A 24,527-nucleotide genomic window follows, 5' to 3' on the forward strand; every position below is an offset into this window, starting at 1 on the left:
AATAAATAGACTTGACATTATTTTCTACATAATGAACTTAAGCTCATTACTTTCTCAATTTAGATAGGCAAGATTCATTTTATAGAATGTAGGATTTCAAAAATAACTTGACTTTTCTCCCTGAGCATACTCTTACTACATTCTTTCATACCAAAGAAAAACAGAAATTCTCAAGCTAAATAATGTATGAATTAAATCACTATATACTATAGCTACTCTGGGGTAGCTATAGAGAGAGAGGTTGGGAAAAACAATGTTTTAAGAATCAAAAAGAGTGTGAAGTAGATTTTTTTACAGAAATTTTACCAGTGGGGAAATCGATCTGATAGAAGTTAAACTGTCACAGAGTCAGTTTTGAGTTTAATGCCTGCCACTTTACATCCATTCTGGCAAGTTCATGGACGGCTTTATGTTTCCACTAAAATCAACATCACTAGAGGTTCTTTATCAGATTTGCCTCTTTAAGGACCAAGTCACACTGTCAACTAAAGTACCGATTTGCCCATTTTAACGGTGCAGTAACCACAGACTATATTGGTAACAGCAAGGAGCATGACTATAATTAACTCCACAGTGATTACCTCTAATTAATTTAGGCCAAAGGACAATTTCAAATTAAGATAAATGAAAACTGGGACTTTACTTGTGGTTTGATTCAGCCCCCAGTATCTGAATTTATTAGTTCACTGTTCAACCTCCTTTCTTACCTAAGCTATTAGATATCCATTTGCTTAATGGATTATATCAACTTTGTTTTCCTAAGTGACAGGGGTCTGCTATTATTTCCCTTATGTTATTAATCTATGGGGGGAAGGAGTATCAGGAATTGTGAAACAGATGATCGCTTTTATAATGCTGGGACCCTCGGAGCAGATCTCTAATTTACTAAATAAGGATATTTTTCAGTTCAATTAACCATAATACTTATGGCAAACTCACTAAAATGCAAATCAGGAACTAGGGAAATGAGAAAGGCATATTTCTTGCATGTGGTCTTCATGAACGTTAGGATTTAGACAGAGAAGTGAAGGAACCCGAATTCGTATCTATCGTGGCACCATTTTTCATGGCCTAAAGTCCTCACAGCAGTTTACAGAGGAGGCCACTGAGGTCTAAAAGGTTCAAGTAGAGTGGTGTTCAGCATCCCAAATGGAACAAAATTCTGACACATGCTATAACATGGATGCACCTTGTGGACCTTATACTGAGTGAAATAAGCCAGTCACAAAAGGACAAATACCATACGATTCCATTTATGTTCGAGTCGGAGGATACTCAACTTCACAGAGACGGAAAGTAGAATACATAGTGGTTACCGAGGGTTTTAGAGGGGGCAGGGGAGTTATTGTTTAATGGGCACAAAGCTTTTGTTTGGGAAGATGAAAGAATTCTGGAGATGGATGGTGGTGATCGTAGCAAAAGGATGTGAATGTACTTAATGCCACTGAACTGTACACTTAAAAATGGTTAAGATGGTACATTTTATGCTATGTATATTTTATCACAATTTAAAAAAGGGACAATTTAAATTGTCCAAGGGCATACTGCTAGTGAGTGGAGTGAGGAATTGAGCTCAGAGATGTCTAACATCAAATACAAGGCATTACTGTTTTGCTGGTGTACAAGTCCTGGTGTTTATTATTTTTGTTACCTGCTGTCTGTTTTTATGTATTGATTAATAGTAAACCCATTAAAAACAAAAGGACAGTAGAAATGGGGTAGCAGTGTGAACAAGGTAGGGAAGTAAGAACTGCCTCACCCTCTCTCCAATGGGGATGGGGTACCTCTTCAGATAAAGCAAAATGGGGCTGTTGGGAGGAAATATGGGGCCTGATGCAAGGAACCGAAGTAAAGCATTGGGAAACCAGAGGAGTAGTGGCTCTGAGAAGGCATTCTTACCACATTCACTTTAGCTACATCTTGAACATTGTACTGATCCATCCATTTTTCTGTTCATTTATTCATTCATTCACTCACATTTGTTGCATGCCAGCTATGTGCAAAGCTTACTTGTTGTAGGCACACATAAGCAGCCATCTGCATTGATCCTGTCTCCCAAGGGCCTAAGTTCTAGTTGGGGTGATCAAATATCTCTAAAAATTAAGAAGCAAAACACAGGACTGGGACTAATGAGTAATGGACAATAGGTTGCATACAAAATGAGTATGCTGGGTCCTCAAGGCAGGAGGGATCCAAGTGGCTTAGGATGGTTTGGGGCTGTATCAGGGAGAAAGCACAACTTGGTTGAGCATCCTGCCGCGGGAGTCATCAGAATTCCTTTGGGTAGGATTTCGATAGGTGAGAGGAAATAGAGGGATTCTGGAAGGGCAGAATGCCCAGTGTGAGCCAATGTCAAAGACTGTACTGAAGCAAGGAGTCTGAGCAAGAAATTCAAATAGATAATTCAGATACAGTTAACCTATTATTTTTATGGTAACTGGAGTGACAGCAAAGAATTTGAAAGGCTCTGGGTGAGAAAATATCTTGTTCTAGGTATTAGTTTTTTTTTACTTATAAAAAACATAAAATTTACCCTCATAACCATTTTTAAGTGTAGAATTCTGTATTATTAAGTACATTCACACTGTTGTGCAGACTTTCAGAACTTTCATTGTGCAAGACTGAAACTCTATATCCATTAAACAACAATTTCCCTTTTTTTTGCCTCCCTGCAGCCCCTGGTAATAACTATTCTATTTTCTCTTTCTATGAGTTTGGTTACTTTTGATATCTCATGTGTAACTGGGATCAACCAGTATTTATTTGTGTGTGTGTGTGCGCGCGCGCATGTGTGTGTGTGTGCGCGCGCGTGTGTGACTGGTTTATTTCACTTAGCGTGATGTCCTCAAGATTCATTCATGTTATAGCATATGTCAAAATTCTATTTTTAAAGCTGAATAATATTCTATTGTATGTTTATTCCACATTTTGTTTATCTATTCATCCATCAATGGTTATTTGGGTTGTTTTCACCTATTGGCTATTGGGGATAACGCTGCTATGAAGATAGATATGAAATACCTCTTTGAGAAACTGCTTTCTTTTCTATTTTATTGAATTTATTAGGGTTATATTTGTCAATAAAATTGTATAATTTTTGAGTGTACAATTCTACAATACATCATCTGCTCATTGCCTTGTGGACTCACCATCCAAAGTCTAGTCTCCTTTCATCACCATTTGTCCTCTATTTATCTTCTCCCACCTGCCCCTCCCTTCCCCCTGGCAGTCACCATTCTGTTGTAAGACACTGTTTTCAATTCTTTTGGATGTATATCCACTAGAGGGACTGTTAGGTCAGACCATAATTCTATTTTTACTTTTCTTTTGAGGAATTTCCATATTGTTTGCTGCAGTGGCTGTACCATTTTACAATCCCAACATTGGTGTACAAGGGTTCCAATTTCTCCACATCCTCAACAAAAGTTATTTTGTTTTTTGATGGGAGCCATCCTAATGGGTATGAGGTCAAATTTCATGTGATATTAATTTGCATTTTTCTAATGGTTAGTGATGTTGAACATCTTTTTATATATTTCTTGGCCATCTGTATATTATCTTTGGAGAAATATCTATTTAAGTCCTTTGAGAACTTAAAAATTTTTTTGTTTGTTCAGTTATATGTAGATATTAGTTTTTAAATTGTATTACAAAATATTTTAGGTATACAAAATATAAATAACTTAACGGACATGTTTATACCAATAGTCCAACCTAAAACAAAAAACACCTAATCCATATATTTGAAGTTGCCACTGTCCTCCCGCTGAGTTCATTACCTTTCAGACACCCAATACCACCAACAGAATTACTGTCCAGACTTTGGAGTTATTATTCCCACCATTTTTATACATGATATGTACACACACACACACACACACACACACTTTAGTGGTTTTAAAACTCAATATAAAAATTGCTTATATTCTTCCACAACTGTGTTTATTATGTTTGTGAGATTCATTCTTTTTCATACATGTAGTCTCAATTTATTCATTCATTGCTCTATATCAGTGTTTCTCAAACTTTTTGGTTTCAGGATTCCTTTCCTTTCTTAAAAATTATTGAGGATGTCGAAAGGCTTTGGTTTGTATGGATTAAATCTATCAACTTTGCCATATCAGAAAAAACACATAAAAATTTAAAAATAATTATTTATTAACTGAAAAATAGTAAAAACCCATTGTATGTAATACTATATTTTCTGATAAATAATATTTTTCAAAACAAAAGAAATAATGAGGAAAGTGTACTGTTTTACATTTTTGCAAATCTTTTTAATACCTGGCTTAACAGAAAACAGCTGGCTTCTCATTATCTCTTTCTGCTTTCAGTCTGTCACTATTCTAATATGTGGTCTCTGGAAAACTCCAGTGTACAGAATGAGAGTGGAAAAATAAAGAAAGACTTCATAATACCATGAGATTAGTTTTGACCTGAGAATTCGCTTAGTCTTGAGGATCTCCAGGGTTCCTTGGACTCCAATTTGAGAACTGCTCCTTGGTATTCTATTAAAATAAATGCATTACAATCTTTATCTGTTCTTTTGTTGATGTTCTTATTTTTTCTTTTATAAACCATGCTGTTAAGAACATTCTTGTATATTTCTCCTTGGGCACATTTTGCGAGTTTCTTTAGAATCTGTGTAAAGTGGGTTTTGGTGTATACATGTCTTCACTTTCATACTTATTGCCAAATTACTCTCTAAAATTTAAAATCTGTAAAAGTGTGAATAAATATTTTTTGAGCACCTAAAACTTAACTCAGGGTTATCTCTGGGAGACTGGAAATGTGATTATAATTTTTAAAACTGAACTGTAACTAACGCTATAGAATTGCATCTTATGTGGAGAAAGGTCTCCCAGACAAAAAGATGATGCAATTAGCTGTGGAAGTGGCAAAAAACAGAGCCCCAGTGACAGAATCTGGCCAAGCTCATTCAAGTATTTCTAGGGAAAGAACACATCCATCTCCCTCCCCGTCCTCTTACATGCCTGTTCAACCACGTTTTTTGCTGTGTGACCTTATGCAATTCACCTTTCTGGTCCAATGTCCTCCTCTGTAAAATGTTAACATCTCATGATTATGCGGATGAAAACACACTATCTTCAAAAAGATATAGTCTCTTCAGGATACAAGACTCACACACAAAGCAACAAAGTCAGTCGGTGCTGAAGTCCACATTGATTTCTGAAGGAATCACTATTCCAAAGAGAGAAAACTCTGTAGCAGTTGCTTTAGGAGAGCAATGGGGCTTGGAGCTGAGAATAAATGGGCACTGGAATGTTTGAGGGGGATAAGGTTGGGGAAGGGAACAGTATGGAAAATAGTTCCATTTTGATAGCTTCGTCTGCAGTATGTGGAGGTCAGTGGGAAATGCTGTGGCTGCTGACATTTCTAGCTAGAGTTCTCCATTTAGAAGACAGCTGGTAAGGCCACTGTATATTGCTCTAGGAAGAGGCACATCTCACTCATCTCCAGGAAGTTTGTCAGCTCTTTCCCAAGAAAATGAAAATGAAAGTTGTATTTAGTCACAGGAAGTGAAAAGGGAAGTTGTATTTAGAAGCTGATTGTAGTATCAGACGTTTTTTCCAGTAAATCTCTTACTATAATTTACTCTTATTGGGAAAAAATTATTTCCATTAAAAGTAATCAAGTCCAATTCTATAAGGACTCATTTGAATCTCCCCATGAGAGGAAAAGATCTGTTCATGTCACCTTTAATTGACATGAAAGCAGAGTGGCTATTTGCATAGCTTAGTTATAAAACCTCTCATCTTTCTAAATGGTGTACATGAGAGATATTTTTAGGAATTTCTATTTCAGACAATATGAATTCAGATGAATAAAGCAATCTTTTGAAACTGAAGCTAAACAGAAAAATATTTACCGAACTAGAATTCTGTGCCATCACAGAATGGGGGAAAGACATCCATTGTTATGTATGTATGCATTTATTTATTTTTTAAAAAAGATTTTATTTACTTATTTTTAGAGGGGAAGGGAAGGAGAAAGAGAGGGAGAGAAACATCAATGCGTGGTTTCCTCTCGTGCACTTCCTACTGGGGACCTGGCCTGCAATCCAGGCATGTGCCCTGACTGGGAATCCAACCTGCGATGCTTTGGTTCAGTCTGCGCTCAATCCACTGAGCTACACCAGCCAGGGCTGTATACATATTTTAAATAAGCATCAAAATGGAATATAAGGGGTTTCAACGGCTGCCACTAATTTGAATTACTTTAAGGGTAATAATGCAATATACCAATTTTATAACATTATATTTATGTTTTATAAGTGAATATCATAGGGTGGATTAAAAAAATAGGGTATGGTTAAGAATGACCTCTTCGTCTATAGAACATTATACTAAGAATTATTACCTTCTCATTATTCCCTTTGTTCTCATTTCATGGGTCATGTTTTCATAGGAACAAATGATAAGAGGTACCTAGGAGAGCCAAATGTACTGATGATGTCATTTTTTGTTACTTCTTCTGCAGATGTGGCTCTATCACCTTTCCTTCCACCTCCTCTGCCTTTTGGTGTCTGCAGCCCACCACTCTGCATGTCTGGCTCTCTCAGAGGGCACCGACGATGCCAACTTCCAGATCCAGTGGCCCATTCTTGGTCTTCTTCCTCCCTGACTCCCTTTCTTCCCTCCTGTTGTCCTTCCATCTCATTAGCCTCTCTTCAGCCTAGTCTTTTGGTTCAGTTTTCTTTACCTCAATAAATATGGGATATGTCCAGGTTTTGACTTGACTCCTTCCTGGCCAATCTCACTCACGCCGATGGCTCCAGCTATCCTCTACTTAGTGGTAGCTTCAACAAGTACATTTTTTTGGCTTGTAGTTGCACTTCCATTAGTTTTATATTTCCAACCGCACCTCTCCAAGTGGTGTTTTACCAGTTTCTCAAAGTACAACCAGAGCAAATGTGAATTCTACCTTTTCCTCAATGCCCATGCCTCTCTTCTTTTTCCTGTCTTGATCAATGGAGTTACCAGCTACTGAGTCTTCTGAGCTACAAATACTGGAATCAACTGGGAGTACTCCTTTATTTTCATCCCTTACATCCAGTTATGCAAAAAGTCCTGTCGATTTTGTCTGGTTATTTCTTTTGTATTGACCCCTAATCTTCAGTCTTTTAGCCTGGGAACTTCAGATATCTTCTCTAGATCATTACAGTGAATTTCTAATTAGTATAGATCCCCTTGCCATTGCATGCTGCCTATTTCTCCTCCATATTACCCATAAGAGCTGTCCTCTTATATCTCTTCCATGTTGAAAAAAGACGAAACACTTTCTTTTTGTGTAAAGTATAAAGTCCAGACTCAAAAGCCACATGATTTCTTTGTTATGGACAAACTTCAAAACTTTAAGGAAACTCAATTGTGGCTGATGATATAGCTTAATCAAGGCACTAAAAAAAGTGTTTGATTTCTTTAAATGTGTTCTTCTCAGTAGTCTTAAATTTGTTTAAAAGAACCTTAAGCAAAACAAATCTTCCCTCACACAACTGTAAAGATGAAAACAGACATCTATGCTAATGAAAAAAATAGCTTCGTAAACACATGGAGGAGATATATGCAGAAACCCACAACTGATTTAATTTGCAAAACCACAGCTTTAGCTCAACTAAAATAAAGATGACTTAGATAAAATACAACCAGAAAACTTAGATCACAGATATGAGGTAAATAACTGAAGCTGATGGTTTAGCAAGCAAACATTATGGGTATAGTATGAAGGTCTAGGAAATTGCTTTGGACCCAGAAGCTGATGGACTGACTCTGCAGAGCTTCTGGGAGCATAATGTTCTGAGGGGAATCCCTGCTTGCTGGAGTAGTGTCCCCTACTGGACCATGTTCCTTTCACTTGGGAGGATAGGGTCACCTTAATACAGGAGGAGAAATAAGATTTTTAGGTTGAAATTGAATTTTTGAGGTTGATATGGAAGAACACTGGAGTTTATTCAGGTTATTTTAGAGCCAGGGTCCAACAGTGGATGCCAAGAGGCTTTCAGTACAGTTTTGACTCTACCACTAACCAGCTGTGATTCCCTGAACATCCAGCTCAGCAACTCTGAGCCCCAGATTCCTTCTATGCATTTCAGCAACAGGCAATACTAAGGATTATTCAGCAACATTAAGGATTATTTTTTTTAAAGGTATAGGTTCTCATTACTAGTATGAACCATCATGGTTAATAGTCAGATTCCATGTATCTAGCAACAGATATTTACCGACCATCCACTAAGTGCCAGGTACATACTAGAAAAGGAACACAGTGGTGAAAATGGAACCATGCCCCAGGCCTTGTCCTCAGGGAAGACTGGAGAAGATCATGGAAGGACAGAATATGCCTTTTCTCTATCTCCCGATGACTTGTCTGGACCCCACCTTTTTTCTTTTGGTAACCATGATTTTGTGGCAGTGAGTACATACCAGGTATTTTCCCTTTTCCCTGCTCTCCATAAAAAGAGAGAAAATAGTAATGTAAGCACAAGCTGGGTTCCAGAAATCTGTCTTTTTAGTTCTTTACTTCCTATGAAACAGCAGTTTCATAGTAGTTGCCATGATCTAAAGCATCTTATTTGTGTGCTGTCTACTTTTTTTTATTGTCTTTATCCTCTAAAAAAAAAAATAGGTTTCATGCAGACTGGAACCCTGGCCTTCTTTTATCTCCTGTACTTGCAACCCTCAGATTGATCATTGCCAATGACCAATGAAGTGCCTGACCAATAAATATTTGTTGACTGAATCAATCTCAGCCTTTCCTTTCTCCACAAAATTTTCTCTTTTTTTGTAAGTTACTCATTAAGCCACTCTAACATGTGAAGGAAATCTTAGTAGTGCTTGCATTTTTAAGAGGATCTGTGTTTCTTAAACTTCTGGTTGGCAGAATTTCAGGCACAAGAATAAAGTGAAGTAAGAACTTTCTGGCAGTGTTATGGAGGGTATTTTGAGATCAGGTGGGAAGTAGCATTCCAAAGGCAGCTACCCTTTGATTTGCTGGGAAGTCTACTCCAAGACAAGAAAATGCCCCTGTGACACAATGGTTTTTCCCAGCGTCTTTCCTTCCTCTATGGCCAAGTCCATACATCCTTTGTAAGTGCTGGCCATGGGGCAGCTCCCATCAGCAATCCATGAGGGGCAGAGGGTAAGGTTAAAATGGAAGTTACACAAGTGTAGATACTTTGTTTCTGCCCCCAAGTCAATGAATCATGGATGTTCTGTGCCTTATTTTCCTATTTATTAATTTTCAGGGCTAATGTTTATATATTCAATAAGTTGGTCAGTCTCTGAAAATTGTCCATTTGCTCAAATATTAGGCATCTGTTGTATTGCTGGTGTTATTTTGCAAACCAACCAAAAATAATAAAGTACAGGTTTCTTAAGATTTAAAAAAATATCCTTTGGAAGACATTGGTAAAAGGGATGTTTTCTTGACTAAGGATATCTCCTTGAACTTTTTGGAATCTTGTGCTTCAGAAGCTTGTCAAATAATAATCATGAATAAATAATAGACATAAAAAGGATCAGAACTAAAAAGCAAATTATAAAGTTACATCAGGCATATACTGAAAAACAATTTATCTCACAGTATAACAATATACAACTTTTCTAATTTCCAGAACCACCCTGTAAAGTTGAGGCTGCAGCTTTGAGTGAGCTGCATTTCTCATTCATTTTTAATTAAGCAAACTTTCTTCTTTAGCAGCTCTTTGCAACTTACAGCAGTCTGTATATGTGTGTGTCCATATATGATAGAATTTGTCATTTTTAATCTGTTTAATGTATTGTCAAATAGAGTATTAGACACATAAAAGAACTGAGGAGAAAAATGAATAACTATGTAAGAGGAAAGTTTAAGGAGTGTGTCATGGGAGTTTAAGATTGAAATTAATAAAAAATCAGAAGAATAAATTAGGATTCTAAAATGTGTTTTTTGAGTTTACTTAAAATGTATTTTTCTTTTACAGTATTTTAGGTCTGGAATACAGCTGGCAGAAAGAAAATATAGCACAATGAACCTGGTGTCTGACATTCCTGGAAAGGAGAAATGCAGGCAGGGAAAAAGCAGGGACCAAGCAGATGTTCAAGGTTGAGGAAGAAAGGAAGACCAGGCAAACGAGCGTGGCTGACTGTGGGCCTCATCTATGTACTTCTGCCCCATGGGAACCGGGGAGTGAGCTGTCAGTGATGGGCGCCAGAGGGAAGGTCTGTGGCAGTCTCCTTCTCCCTCATCAGTTTACCCTGGAGGCAGAAGCTTTGAGAGTTCCATGCAGCTTTCTAGCCTTTTAAAAACATCTCTCTAAATGCCTGGAAGAATTTACAAGCTGCCTGACGTAAGGAGATCCACCCTCTAGGGCCAGTGGCAAAAATGCCTGGGAAGGATCTAGAAAAGATAGGCTTGAGGTATGAAGCTGAACCCAAGTGATATTTTCTCTGTTACTAAAATGAGTAATATATTGCACAGCAAAACAAGGAAATATACCCAAAACAGTAATTGAGATATAAAGAGGGAAGGAAGTGTCAAAACTCACTTCTTAGAATCAATACCAATGTCAGGTAGTATTTTTTAAAAAATGAGTCAGTAGATACAGTATATAACCAAATTCAAGCTTAGTAGAGAGTGTTGAGAACATGGGCTGGGGCATCACCCTGCCGGTCTTGACACTCCAGCCCTGTCACTTTGTTTAGCAGCCATGTCAGCGTGACTTTGAACAAGCTACCTCAGCAAAGTAGCTTTACTGAAGCTACTCTACCTCATTTGTAAAAGGAGGACAATAAGAGGAGCTACCTAAAATGAGTTAATGGATATAAAGTTTTCAGAACAGTAGCTGGTATATAGAAAAAAAACAATATTAGTTATAATTAGTAGTACTTCGTTTATATACTCACTAGTCATGTTTTCTTCTACTATTTAGCAGAAAAAAATTTTCTCATGACGATCACTCCCTTTTTAGTTTTGTTGTGAAAAGAAGGCAATGGGCTCTTCTAAGGTGGGTGTTCATCGCTGGTGCTCAGCTACCACCCCCTCTCCTCGGTCACACTATTTCCCCTGTACCTTGTCTCTAGAGTCAAGTGCATCACAGTCAGTTTCGCTTTCATGTTCTTCAGTCAGTCCGGACCAGGAGTAAAGAGCAACATCTCAGATTTAGGAATGGTGTTCCATGGTTTTCCCCAGGAGCATCAGTTCCCTTCACTTTGCCCAGCTTCTCTCCTGCCCTTCTAGGTGGGGCAGTCAGTCACCTGTGGAGAGCTGCCCAGTGTCTGGGGGAGGGAGGTTCTGCCTTGGTTGGATTCTGGGTGTCCCACCTTGTAATTTCCGGTCAGGGGTGCCCCATCTCTGTGGCAGGGTCTGGTCTGAGGCAGTCATATCTTCTCACTGATTCTTTTTTCTTTACCTCGACACACACTTTCTCATCTAATTGAATTTTCTGTTTGACTTGCTGTGTTTGTTTCTTGTCATGCATTTATCTAGTGCATCCCCTTTATGCTTTTTTTGCAGCTTTGCACCCACTGCTTTAGTTCCCTCACACTGTTTGAACTCCTGGGCCCTGGCCCTCTTCTTCTTCACACTAGCCTTCTTGTTTGGAGTTCTCTGGTCTTTCTCCCAGGCACTCTGCCACTCTGTCATCTGCCTGTACTAAACTGACCTTTAAGAAATATTTACAAGTGTGTGGGATTCTGCTCTAGGGAAGGGCAGATTAGAGAGAATAACATGCAGGTCCCTGCCTTTGAGGAGCTTGTGACGTGGTCCTGACAACAAAGGGGAGTGTTAGCACTACCGAGATGGCTTTCTGTACAGGATGCCACGGCTCATGGGGGAAGATGTCTTAATACATTGGGGGTTGGAGGGGTGGGCTTCACAAAGGAGGTGATGCTTGTGGGGTCAGCAAAGTGAGGATGGGAAAAAGTGGATCTCAAGCCCCTGGTCCCACATGGAGCTGGGCTAACCAAGAGTAGGGAGGAACTATGAGGTGCTCAAGGCCTCCTGAGATGGGAGGCTGGAGATGCAGTCAAGGCACCATTTGGGAGGACCCAGCAAACCATGTGAAGGGTCTGGGTTTTATTTTGCAGATGGTATGGAACAACCAAAGAGTTCTCAAAGTAGACAGTGGCAGTCAGATTTTTGTTTTAGCCAGAACTTTTTGTCAGCAGAGTGAAGAGCAGGTGAAAAGGGTGAGACTAGAGGCTCTGTTTCTGCAGAAAATACACTTGAGGTCACCTTTATGACCTGTTACCATATCAACAGCCTGAATATTTGTGCTAGACTGTGTTTCCAAGGTGGCCACAACAGCACCCGACATTCCCCACTCTTCTTCAAGGCCATTCGGCCGTGCCCCTCTGAAGGGTGCCATCCACTGCCCTTCTTGGGGCTTAGCTGGCCTGTGACGTGTTTTGGTCAGTAGAACATGACAGCAGTGATGCTCTGTGACTTCCTAGTTTTGGCCTTAAGAAATCTGAGCTTTTGCCTTTGTGTGTTTGGAACACTCAAAAGATGCCTGAGGTAGCCACATAGACAGAAGGGACTTGGGGTGGTCCCAGTCTTCTAGCTATACCCGCCAAGCACCATATGTGACTGGTCCCATTTCATATCTGACCTTGACCTTGAGAAACCCAAGGTGACACTGTGAGGAACAAAGTCAGTCCAACTTCCTGATCCACAGAGTCATGACCAAATAAACTGTTGTCATTTTTAAGTCCCTAAGCTTTGGGTTGGTTTGTTACACAGTGAATCCTATGCAAAGCAATACTTTGAGTCAAATAAATGCATGTCAAATAAATAACAAAATGCAGCATTGACAATTTCAGGGCGATAGCACTGCTTCACTGTCAATATGTGTCTGGTTGTACTTCATCCTTAATTACTTATTAACAAATCTCATTTTGAGCCTATGTCACACCTCACTGATTAGCACTTAAGTTTTTAAGAAAGGAGTTCTTAGAAAATGTAACCCTGTGATTCTGTCTGGCTAAAGGCTAAGAAAATGTGGTGTGTGGATTAAAATTCCCTGGAGTTCAGTGTGAACTTTCCTGTTGGTAGTTTTAAGACAAATAGCCACGCAAATGCATGTTTCACCTTTTGGAGCTGCAGAACGTTTCCTGATTCTTTTGTTCTGTTTCCTTTGCTGTATGGCCAAGTGTCTCCAGATAGAACAGTACTTGAATAGTGTGATTTTTCTGTAGGTCTAGCTTTTGTAACCCAAAGTCTAGGCTGTTTTTCCATGAGAAAGTACCTACAATATTGTTTAGGAGAAAACTGATTTTTCACAAATTTAAATAAACATATATTCTCTCTACTCTGAATACTTCTAGTCTGTTCTCTTGAGAAAAGGGTCTTTTCTTTCTTTCATTTCTATTGAAGTAATACCTTTTAAATATGTTGTGTGTTGGTGTTTCTCTCTACTAGCTCCACCAAAGGGAAACTTTTAACAGGTGAGTTTTACTTCATTAATTTCTAAAATTATGTGCTAATTTATGTTTAGCAATATTGGCATTTTTTTGTCAAGTAAGTGGTATTTATTTGATTTTAGTAAGTAATGAACACCATTTTCCTACTGCTCAGATGCCTTACTAAGTGCCTTTAGTCACAGATCTCAAGTGTACTCTAAATATTAACACATCTCCATGCTCAGACCTAGGAAAGTGTCCCGGTAGCGAAATCCTACTTTTTATTGGAATGGGAGAATGAAGGTTAAAGAACCTTGTGCTGTGCCTTCGGCAAATACTTAAGCTGCCTTTGCCCCACAACCTAGAATTATGCAAGTTATTTCTGACTGGATTATTTCATCAACATTTAAAGGATTTTAGAAAACTCTCTAGGATTAGCTCAGTTGTATGTAAGGGGCAGGGTAATTCCAGTTCCTCTTAAGAAAGAGTTTATATGGCTATTCTTAATATCACCCCTTCTATACAGCCTGAATATATCCTGAAAAAAATACCAATTTCTTTTTCTTTTTGAATGATTAATGCAGAAGAATTGAGACTGTTCCCAATCCCAGAAGAAAGAAGATTCCATCTGGCTGTCATTCTCCATTATCTTATCTTTCAGAGACAAAGTTCACTGAGGAAATCAAGTTGTTTTGGAGAACCAGCATTTTGAGAAAACTTGGTTGTTACAGCAACCTTCCTTGAATTACCATCACCAACAACACAGCAGAGGAAATATAATTTATAATTATATGAAATTTTGTTTTTGCAAAATCAAGACATTGTAGTTGAGTGATTTTAGTGTTTGGGTGACTGTAGTTCAGTTTATCAGTAAGGAGTTGCTCATTCCAGTATTAATTATATTTGCTACTCTGTATAGGCTGTTCACCAACACTTATGAATGTATTGCCTGGAATCCTTAAAATTTATGTGGTACTGAACCAGCCCCAGTACCCAGGGACATGTGGGTGCCAAAAGAACACCTGAAAAACAGCTACAAAATGGTAGGATCAGAAGTTTCCCCTCATCCAACTCACTCATACTGTGCTCAGTGTGGCAAATCTGGAGTGAGAACCTTGGTCTCCTGGCTCCAATTTCAGTGACCTTTCTTTCCGTCTTCACTGTTTGGCTCTGAAAGCCTGGCATGGCCATCAAAGGGCAGGGCATAAGCAAGGGGAATGATGCCACACGATCCTACAGCCTCTCCCCAGTCTCTTCTACTGAAAGGGACAATCTATTTTGGATCCCTAATACCTTTGTGGGCCAGCTCCCATACTTCCTTGTTTACTGTAGGGAAATTGCAGGGCAACAAGGTGGAAAGACTGGCACCTTAGAACCTGGGAGGGGAAGAAACATCAGGATAAAGGGTAGAGACTGGCTAAACCAAAGTCAACACACCAGAGAGTAACTGTATACTTGGCTCTATGGACCACTCTCAGATCCCTAAAACTCACCTTGAGAATATGGACAAAAATTGGAGTGCTCGGGGCTCTTAATATGAATGATTAGGCCTGAAAAGTAGACATCGTACTCAGAATCTGTCATGTTGGTGACTGGAGGAAAGTCATATATATCCCTTGACTCTGAGAGGCTTTGTGAGCTTCCTTAAGTCTGCAGTCTGAGCTCTGCACCAAGAGTTAAAGAAAGGGAAGGAAGCAGAACACCTGGCATGTGTCCTTAGGGTAGCTTATTTAGGACATAATTGAATTAAAATATCATTATTAAGCTTCAGTTATAAGCTGGAGAGAAACCTCAGGTCCTCAGACACATACAAAAGCAAAAAAGGGAAGTAATCACATGACAAGCTACATGGAACACAGATAACACAAAGGACACCTTTTGTTTTTGGCTAATTGCTAAAAGAGACTCTGGTTGAGAAGAGGTTTTCGTGAACAAAGGGACAAGTACACTTAGGATTTAGGGGGCCACCTAGTTTTCTAATTTGCTAAAGGAAAGCAGGATGCTTTGGATGGAGACCCCAGTAGGGGCTAGAATGCAGAAGACGTAATTTGCAGGCAAAGGTGAGCATAACAATTCGGTGGCCCTTACCTGAGCCCTTGTTGACACTCCCTTGCAGGGATGGGTCACAGTGGAACTCACAGTTCATTTCCTCCAAAACACAATGCCATTCATGAAGCAAAGTGCACTCGGAACTCTCTAAAATCCCATTGGGTTATGTGGGTTTTTGTGGTACAAGCCAGAAACCCAAGCTCTTGTTTTAGCTCTGGTTTTCTTGTTAGGATCCCATATTCGTGTTCATTTTATTTTATTATTGCTGGGATTTATTTATTTTTTTTAAAGATTTTATTTATTTATTTTTAGAGAGGGAAGGGAGGGAGAAAGAGACAGAGAAACATCAATGTGTGGTTGCTGGGGGCCGTGGCCTGCAACCCGTGTATTTGGCCTGACTGGGAATTGAACCTGCGACACTTTTTGGTTCTCAGCCCGCGCTCAATCCACTGAGCTATGCCAGCCAGGGCTGCTGGGATTTATTTTTAATCTCCTTTAAAAGATTATGTTTTCCCCCCTTTCATTTCATATTTTTGGTTATTCTACCTTCAAGTGAGTCCATAAATAATTTATTACTACTTATATTAAACACATTTTTCTTTGAATGCTTTCAATTATTTTATCTCTGGCATGCTTTTATCATCCAAATTCTTGAATTTAGTCTTCTACTTTTTACCTTTCCTATTCTTACATGCTTTAACAAGTTTTAAGATAATTATAGTTTTGTTCTGAAGAATTTGTTCTTGAAGTCTTTAGACATTTCATTAAAACTTTTTTTTACCTCTTTTATGCTTTAATATTTTTATTAAAGTAACTAATTTTAATAAAAGTATATAATTGATTTCTCAATAGATCTACATTTAATGTGTACCTTTTACCTCATCTTTTTGCTTGTAGGATACTTCAAATTATTTTAATGTTACCTTTTATTTTCTGATCATTCTTAGCTTAGTCTTTTTTCCTTTTATTCCTGGCTTTATAATGGTAAGCTTTATAAATGGTAAGCTTTTGGAGGTGAGAAATTAAGGATGATAGAGGGAGAAAATCACGCCATAGGCAGGGGGAGAAAGAGTTTTTCCCTTGTAGCAAGTCGCCTGTTAACATTTAAAAATGTTTCCCATTTCCTTCAATTTTGACTTTCTAGTAGAGTTTATTTAGACAATTCTAGGTAGAACCCACAGGCAAAAACTGCCCAGGATGATAGTGATTCTACTTGTACAGACATTTAAATGACTTGTTTGGGATTCTTTTCTCCTATAGCACTCAGTTCTTTAGATATTACAGGTTCTAAAATTTATGGCTTATTTATTTATTCTACTAATACTTATTGAGCACCTACTGTATGTCAGCTATGGTGCAAGATACTAAAGTTTCAACAGAGAATAAAGGAGAATGTGGCCTCTGCTCTCATGGAGTTTATAATCTACTGGGGAAGTCTAAAAGTAAAAAAAATAATGGCCATATATTCTAAGTGTAGAGAGGTAGATAACAGTTATTGATTGATTACTATATGCTACACATGGTGCTAAGCACTTTAAATAGATGATCTTATATGTGCTTTAAGAGCATATGGGAGGAAACAAAATCCTAATTTGGAGGATCAGGAAATGCTTTCCAGAGGGAGACATCTAAGCTGGGGACTGATGATCTTAGGAATTAGCCAAAGGAAGGAGAAGTTTAGAGGTTGGGCCAAAAGTTGATGAAGCAGGGGATGAAGCAAGGAGCTGCTTAGGAACCCAAAGAAGCCAGACTTGGAGGAGTGTGATGTGTGTGTGGGGCTGGAGAGGTGAGGCTGGAGAAGACAGAGGAGTGTAGATTAACTAGAACCTCCCAATTCCTGTTACAGAATCTGGGTTTCATTCCAAGTGTATTGGGTAGCCATTGGAAAACTTAAAGCAAGGAAGTGACATGCTTAGATCTGAGATCTAGAAAGATCCTCTCAGCTGCAGCATGGAGAACAATCCATAGTGACAGAGACCAGTTAGGAGGTTCTGGCAGTGATCTAGAATAGAACCAGTGGTGGCCTGTAAACAGAGCAGAGGCAGTAGGGGCAGGAAAGGGTGGATGGAATAGGGAGATATTCAGTGGGTGAAACCAATAGAACTTGGTTTGGGGTGAGCCTGGAGGTGAGACATTCAGGGAAGAACATTCAGATTTCTGGTTCTGCAAGGATGGATAATGCCAGTGCCAGAAACCAGGAAAAATGGGAAGGCAAATGTATGGAAAGAGGAAGGAGGAAGGCGACACGTTCAGTTTGGGATATTGTGCTACTGGATGTGCCCATCAACTATCTGTGGAAGAGGATAAGTAGGACTTTGGATAGGTAATGTTTTGGTTATGGTCAGCGAGGACATGGCTGTTGAGGTCCATGAGGAATGAGGTTGCCCATGACATGAGAAAAACTGAGGAATGTTAACCTTCCAGGGGACAGAAAGGAGAGGGGCAACTTGCAAAGGAGAAGAGAGGGAGGAAGGAGAACAGGAAGGGAGAACAAATGGAAACATTGCTCCACGAATGCAGGTGTGCTCAGTACCAAGTGGGCTGCAGAGATGTCAAGTAAGAGATAAGCAGAATTTAGGAAGAATTAGTTAAAAAGAGTGTGAGCATGATAGCTTCCTAGAGGCACCAGAGGCAAAGCCAGATATCTGTGGCCAAGACATTTGGAGTGACAGAACAGAGCAGCAGGTGGAGAGGAAAATTGAAGGAGTTTGGCTGTGACAAGGTGGAAAGAGAGAAGGAAGTAGCTAGAGGGAGGCAGAGAAAGATGGTCTTTTTCTTCAAAGGAAGAGGGGATTTAAGCATGTTTCATGCAGTGAGAATGGGGCCAGTAATGAGGGAGAAAAGGAAAATATACCATATTTTGCCACATAAAATGAACTTTTTTGACCAAATTTTTGAGGGACAGATAAGGATGCACATTATACCTGGGTATAATGATCATATACCATGGGTATAATGATGGATATAATCCATGTATAATGTACACAAAAATGTGGGTGTGCATTATACATGGCAAAATATGGTAGGTGAGAGAGGAGATAACCAAGAGAGATTCCCAAGAATGAAGAAGAAATGGATTCCAGAGCATTACTGAAAGATGAACATTAGAGAGGAAGCGAGGCTTTTTTTTTTTAATTGTAAAAGAAGGGAAGGTGAACTCTAAGATTTAAGCTAAGATTTGCAGCCCTGTCATCATATACTCAAGGGTTAGGTTCTCTTCTGGAGAACTTCCATTTTCAGAGAAGCAGGAAGCAAGGCAAAGTGCCATGAGTGGAGGGGATGGTGTTGGCAGGAGAAGGTGTGAAATAGGTGCTGTAGAAAGTGCAAGAGGGCTGACCTGGGAAAGTGTGAAAGCCTGGCTGGAGTTGGAAATCATGGAATTAGAGCATTGTGAATTTGCATAGTTCCAAATATATTTTTGTGGTAGAACTCATCAGTCCCTGGATAGACACTGAAAAGAGTAGGCGGCTGGATTCAGCTCCGGTCCCGGGGACCCCAGCTTTAGAAAGGAAAGCACATCATCTCCCAATGTTTGTATTTTCACAGCAGAATGGGGAGAGTGTTGGGGGAGGAAGGAGTGGCCCTTTTAATCTTTGTCAACTTCTGGTTAAATCATCCCTGGTCTGTATAATCAGTACTATTTCTTCTTAACCAATCCATGTAGGTAGGGGCCACCTGACCTAGAGGGACCTTTTGTTTATCTTTTAGGAGGGCTCCTGCCCATGGTTTCTTCAGTCCTCAGGGAATGCCTGAGTAGTAATTACTCCAATGATTCTATACTAGAGAAAGGTATGTAAGCACAAGGTCAGATAGGAAAAAGCAATGAATTCAGGAGTATCATCAGCCTGGAGACCCCTGACATCAGGCATGGAATGATTTGGTAAAGAGTTCATTGGGTACCATGTCACACCCATTAGGATGGCCACTATTACAGAAATGGAAAATAAGAAGTGTCGGTAAGAATGAAACTAAGACCCTTGTGCATGGTTGGTAGGCATGTAAAATGGTATAGCTGCTGTGGAAAATAGTATGAGGTTCCTCAAAGAATTAAACACAGAATAACCACTTAATCCAGCCATTCCATTTCTGGGTATATAGCCAAAAGAATTTAAACAAGACCTGTACACATATGTTCATAGCAGCATTATTCACAATAGCCCAAATGTGGAAGCAACCCAAGTATCCATCGACAGATAAATGGATAAACAAAATGTGGTCTATACATACAATGGATTATTATTCAGCCTTAAAAAGGAAGGAAATTGTGACTTATGCTACAATATGAACCTTGAGGATATTACGTTAACTGAAATAACAAAGCCGCAAAAAGACAAATAGTGTATGATTCCACTTATATGAAGTATCAAAAGTAGTCAAATTCATAGAGACAAAAAGTGGAGTGGTGGTTTCCAGGAGCCGGGGGGAGTAGGGAATTGGGAGTTACTGTTTAGTGGGAACAGAGTTTCAGTTTTGCGTGGATGGACGGTGGTGCTGGTTGGACAGCAATGTGTACAGGGTGGGCAAAGTAGGTTTACAGTTGTGAACACACAAAACTGAGTTTATTCTTGCATTATTATTTGTGGTACTATTTTCCATTCAAACAACTGTAAACTTATTTTGGCCCACCTTGTATTTAGTGACTATGAACTGTATACTTAAATGCTATGTATATTTCACCACAATTTTTAAAAAGTTAATTGGTAGGTTCTCCAGCTCTGTGGTTTAGAGCAAGGGCTTGGTAGTCAGATAAACCTGACGCAACCACTTATCATCTATAAGAGCTGGACAAGTGACTTAACCTGCCTGAGCCTCAATTTCCTCATCTGTGAAATGAGAAAGATGATGATAGTAAGAACATCTAATTTAAAAAAGCTTTGCAGCCCGGGCTGGTGTGGATTGAGAGCCAGCGTGCAAACCAAAGGGTTGCTGGTCCATATGCTTGGGTTGCAGGCCAAGTCTTCAGCAGGGGGCACATGAGAGGCAACCACACATTGATGTTTTTCTCTCTCTCTTTGTCCCTCCCTTCCCCTCTGTCTAAAAATAAATAAATAAAATCTTTAAAAAAATCTGTTGTAAAAGCTTTGCAAAGATTAAATGAGATAGTAATGTTTGTCAAATATAAATAAAGTTGGGAGTATATCTAGCACATAAATGATAAATAATAATGACTCAACAAAATTATGTTTTATTGCTTTTACTGGCTCTATCATTATCATCAATATTATTAGCTTAATGGAAAGTGAGTGTTAACCTCTGCCCACCTGTAAAAGTATGTGCTGCCAAAATGAGTGCCTTTAAATATCTGCTAGTTTAATCCCAGAGCAGAAATCTGCAGCTCTGGGCTTGGGATGAGCTGTCCCTAATTCCCAAAACCTCTGATTCTCATTTTGCCCCAAGGATATTTTCAGATGTCAGGAAAATGTGAATTTGTGTATAAATGCCTGACATATTAAAATGAAGAAAGATGTTTCCGTTCCTGAAAGAAATGCCTTTTAATTCATCTTTCTGCCTCCACACAGAGCTTTTTCTATGAGCTTTTCATGATTTCTACCTTAACAGTTAGAACAAATATGAAAAAGCAAAGTGAGATGCATTGCTGCTTGCAAATGAGGCAATTAAAGTTTCAGAGTGATGGACACAAACAGGAAGAAGGGGCTCGATGCTGTGTGTGTGACATCACCACACTGATTTCTCCACTTTAAATGACAGATTTGACTTGGGGCAATAAAATCACACGAATATGGAATCACATGGTACATCTGTGCTCTCTGGGGCTTTTCACTACAGAACTTTTTGTTTTAAACTGTTTGTGGGAATTATTTGAAAAAAGAAATAAAAGATTGAACCCAATGAAAAAGAAATCACCTGAAATAAAATATATCCTTATTAGCAGTCACATTAAATTAATATAACAGCAATAATTTCAAGGCCAAACACGTAATTGGTAACTCTAAAACATGAAATGCATTAAAAAAGAAAGTACTAATTCTAATTCCTATTTTAAAGGTTGGAAAATGTCCTATCATTAAGTACTGCATTATAAGGAGATTTGTGGAGCTTTACTCTGAATGCCAGTCACAGATTTGTACTGTGAACCCACACTCTCAAAAGAAAATCCTGGACCCAATGCACAGGAAATTTTCGCTGAAACACCAAATTCATTATAGAAAAGAATTCCATCTTTTCCACAAAAGAGAGAGACTACGTTACAATTTAATGAAGGTCTTTATAGAAATGGCCAAAGACAAAGGCTATTGAAGGGAGTCTCCAGTACCTGCCATGAACACGAGAAATCAAATATTAGTGTTGAAGGGGGCCACTGAGGTTATAAGCAAGACTGAGCTGTGAATAATTGAGCAATGTCCCTGCATATATGAAAGAGAAGAGAGACATCAGCAAAAGGAATCAAAGTTCCAGTAGTTGACCTGGGTATCTTCCCAGCAGACTCAACAAAAGGTTGTAGCAAGGGGAGCTGTGGGAAAGGAGGTGGAGAAGTGGGCCTAAAAGCCCCTCGCCATTCTGAACCACCACAGTACAAGACAGGGGCAGAAATGAATATGACAAAGTGGAGGATGGTGACAAGACTCTTCCCTGGAAGTTTACAAAAAAAAAAAAAATCACAGGAGGCTGAAACAAAGACTAATGTGGAACAGGTTACTCTTGAAATCAGAAATAAAAGTTGATGCATGCAAACAAAACAAAACAAAATTTAATTTAGATTTAATCATTAAGCTGGATGAGTTTCACACCTGAGGCTTTGAAGGTTTTAGAAGCTCTTCCAAGGCTGCATTTTTAACTATATGTATGTTCATATTTTTGAACAAAACAAAACAAAATATATGTACATTCAATCAGCAGAAGAAAGAGAGAACAAGATCACTCTGAGGCAGACACCTGCCTCAAACAATGGCCCTGATCTGGGAGGGATTTTAAACAGCTGTGCATAAACCTCAAAAGTAATTTGCAACCAAATTAGTAAATGTCACCCTCCTTTGCAGAGACCCAGCATTTTTAAAAGACATCAAGCATCTGCGGGTAAGCCTGCCATTTTATGAGCTGCCAAAGATAAGTTAGGGGGAAAATGAGGACAGTGATTCACAAGGTCAGGGTGTGTGCTGGGAGTGGGGGCACCCAGGACCTTGTAAATAGGGTTTGTCTGTGAAACATCCCGGTCAGGAAAGGACCCGTGGTGGTCACAGCTCTAGAAAACAACGTGAGGGAGGCAACACCCAGTAGAGCTGCCAGACTCATTTCCAAAAAGGGCACTGGCCCCCGCAGGACCCGCACACTCTCCAGGGAGGGTGGGTCTCACCACTGACAGGGAGGAGTGGTGAGTGCTCATTTTTTTCTCCATGTCCCCACCCCTCCTCCCTGTGCCCTTACTGAGTCATCTTTTGTTACCAACTTTAAGCAGGAGAACCCCCAAGGACAAGGCAGCTCAGTGACACTCACCTTGCAGGAACAACCAGAACCTCCTAGGTAAGCCAGCCTTTGGATCTCTATTCATGCCCATGGGAGTGCCTACGCCTTTAGCGTAAACAGTCCATCTCATGTTGATAATCAGGGCTTTTAAAAGTCCAGTAAAATAAAGACATTTAACTCTACTTTCTATACATGTGACCCTCAAAGCTGAAAAACAAACTACTGTCTCTCAGTGTTACAGAATTAAGCACCAGAGGATTTTTTGTTTTTTGGATTTCTCAGAAACCCACCTCACCCTACCCCAGGCCCTTGAAAAGGAACTTAGTTCGTTTGGAAGAGTGTTGGTAGCCCTTCCTGCGGCTCTAGCAAATACATACAAATAAAACAAGTTTTCTGTGACGAGTTGCTATCTGTATCAAATATCTTTCCTTACAAATATTTGCCAAGAATATAAAACTTCCCACCTTCTTCCTTTCCTTCCCCCTACTTTCCTTAGTTCAGGTGAGTTGAAAAAAAAAAAAAAGAAACAAAACCAAAACACAAGAAAGAAGGAAGAAGCGCCCCCAGCCCCGGTGGCCTCCTGGCGGACAAGGTCCGCAGCATCCTGTGCAATCCACACGCAAGAAACCCCGGGAAACAAGTGACCTAAAGTTTGCTGCACTCGTGTCTCTTTTCGATTTCTTTGTCGATTTCTCACCCCTTCCTGGAACATGTCACTGCGGGAGCTGGGTCGACCGTCCCCGGTGGACTGCGGTCTTGGACTCATGAAGGCAGACCCCCTTCCCTCCACAGCACGCTAAGAGCGGGCACGCAGGGACCTACCTGCTGGATGGGCTGCCTGTTCCGAGCACGGCTGTTGTTCGTAGTGGCGCGGGCACTGGCAGGACCCGGGCGGTGGGTGCTCCCGCAGGCGGAGCCTGCCAGGGGGCGCTCTTCACCCCGCGCCCGGACCACCGGAGCGCCCCAGACGCCCTCCTCCCCAGGAACCAGCGCCCACAGCACACTGCTGCCGGCCTCCACTCCTCTGGCTCTGCTCGCCCCTCCCTCCAGCCTTGCTCCTCACTGGTGCCTCTCGCCTCACTGCCTCACTACGGCGAGCAGGGGACCCGGATGGGACACCTTTGGGGTGCGATGCTTTGGGAGGGCTAAGGTAGAGCCACTGAGCACCTCTGCAGGCTGAGTACGAGGAAAGGCAGGGTGAGGGGTGGGGAGCAGCCAAACTGAAAAGCGAAAATAATCCTTCAGTGGGAAAGATCAAGGTCACCCAGTGAAAAGAATTCCATCTGTTTTGCCTGTTTTTACACTAGAAAGGACTTGTGAACATTGTTGTTTTACAATTACTTGCTTGAGGAGGTTTGCGTACAATTCCGTGCCTTGGGTAGTCTTTCCTAGGTTGTGTCTGACTTAGGACTTTGATTTTTCTATCTGCACACTGTTGTTTTATTTATAATGTCCAAAGGTGCCTTCTCTAAACCTGACAGCCCTTGAAGTTGCAATGTCATCTTAAGACTTTTGTGCCTCAGTGATACTAGTGACGATTGTGATGAGGATAAGTGGAATGGGTTTTCCTATACTCATAGAATTCTTTTTTTTAAAAAATTCAAATTAGAAATTATATGTGTGGTTATAAACTATTACAGAGCTATTTATTCCCTC

The 24,527-nt window shown here is 39.9% G+C and overlaps 1 protein-coding gene across 3 annotated transcripts in view; it reads right to left on the bottom strand.

Annotated features, from left to right (window-relative positions):
* Window positions 1-23,898, bottom strand: part of PRKCQ (protein kinase C theta) — a 123,319-nt gene extending 99,421 nt beyond the window's left edge. For all 3 annotated transcript variants that reach the window (XM_045858104.1, XM_045858098.1, XM_045858100.1), the window contains exon 1: window positions 23,694-23,898. The gene's annotated coding sequence lies outside the window, so the exon portion shown is untranslated. The remainder of the gene's footprint in view (window positions 1-23,693) is intronic.
* Between the last annotated feature and the right edge of the window lie 629 nt (window positions 23,899-24,527).

This window comes from Phyllostomus hastatus, unplaced genomic scaffold, assembly GCF_019186645.2.
Source record: "Phyllostomus hastatus isolate PE091 unplaced genomic scaffold, TTU_PhHast_1.1 phas_scaffold_1674, whole genome shotgun sequence".
In the NCBI taxonomy this organism is placed as follows: domain Eukaryota; kingdom Metazoa; phylum Chordata; class Mammalia; order Chiroptera; family Phyllostomidae; genus Phyllostomus; species Phyllostomus hastatus.